Source organism: Marmota marmota, unplaced genomic scaffold (assembly GCF_001458135.2).
Source record: "Marmota marmota marmota unplaced genomic scaffold, marMar, whole genome shotgun sequence".
Classification (NCBI taxonomy): Eukaryota; Metazoa; Chordata; class Mammalia; order Rodentia; family Sciuridae; genus Marmota; species Marmota marmota.
This window is the reverse complement of record NW_026000205.1, coordinates 2,356,400-2,357,759: the sequence shown is the minus strand read 5'-3', so window position 1 is coordinate 2,357,759 and position 1,360 is coordinate 2,356,400.

The following is a 1,360-nucleotide window of genomic DNA, read 5'->3' as shown; positions in this document are numbered from 1 at the left end:
GCTTCCATAAGTGTTGGAGCCCGCTGCGATTGGGGTGAACGGAAAAATTACCTGGGTACAGCCTCTCCTTGAGGTACCCACCGGGTTTCCTTCTAAAGAAAGGGCTTAGGGGGTTTGAGCTGGGTCCACTGAGTGCTGGATGCTTCCTTCGTGTGAACTGAGACCTCAGTAAAGGAAGTTAATACAAAGGACAAGTTCTAAGCGGAGTTGTCAGGATCAAATCCATGACTGTGACAAGTGGCGGTTTTGTCTTTAACAGACTCAGGTGAGGTCCAGTTCACGGGAAACTCAGGGCAAAAGTGGCTGTATTTATTTCATTGGCCAGACGCATATGTTTCCTGCTTTCCTCCAAGAAAACCAGGTGAAAGCCAGCCCCCACCTCCACGCACTCACCTGAGCTGACCCAGAATGATGATTGATTGATTTTCCTATTGTCCCAAGCTAATGCACCTGGGATCCTGGGAGGGGCGGGGAGCCCCAGTTCTACTGGTTAATTGTGAAGGGGAACCTGGAGTTATTGGGGGAGCAGGGAAAGTATATGTAGATAGGTTCCTCTTCTTAGACAGGCTCACAGCCGGGGTGGGTAGAATGGGGTTATTATCAGGTCCTGACCTTGGAAACTTCAAGGTCAAGATCAATGTGGTGCTGATAGGGGACTGATAGTCTTCGTGGAGGGAATGTGATGTTAAGGGAATAAATCTATAAACGGCCCACTGTGCTGAGCCCTACATGCTTTCTCTTTTGAAAAGCAATTTACCTGCAGCTCTGCCTGGCTTAAGTTGACAGGATGTTTGCTGGTAGCAGGCCCGCCCTGGCCCCTGGGGACTCAACCCCCAGTTCTTTGTTATGCATGTCAATGTGGCCAGCTCACAAGGCCATGACGCAGGCTTGCGGTTCCCTGTTTATCTGCCTCGCACATATGTGCCTCTCGGGAACATCTTGACCTGTTCGAGCCTCCTGATAGGGGACGGTGAACGTGATGGTAACCCAAGGACGCAGTTATTACTCTCCCCTCCTCACTTTTGAGTAATTTCCCGCAGCTGTTAAAAAGATATATAAGGGGAACAAATTTGGCAATAAAGCGCGCACACGCTCCCTCCTGGATGAAGAACCTTGGTGTCCTGTGTATTTTTAACCCCGCCGTCCCTCGCCGGGACTCGGCTCCGTTAGCCGGATGCGGCATCTGGAGGTTCCCACCGAGATCCGGAAAGTAGGGGTAAGCGGACGGGGCTCACCTTCTAAAGGTAGAAGGGGGAGGATTGGTTTAAAGGTAATTTAAAGAGACAGGGTACGTACCATGGGTAACTCAACAGCGAAGGTTCGTCTGGCCAACGAACTAAAAGAGCTGTTAAATACACAA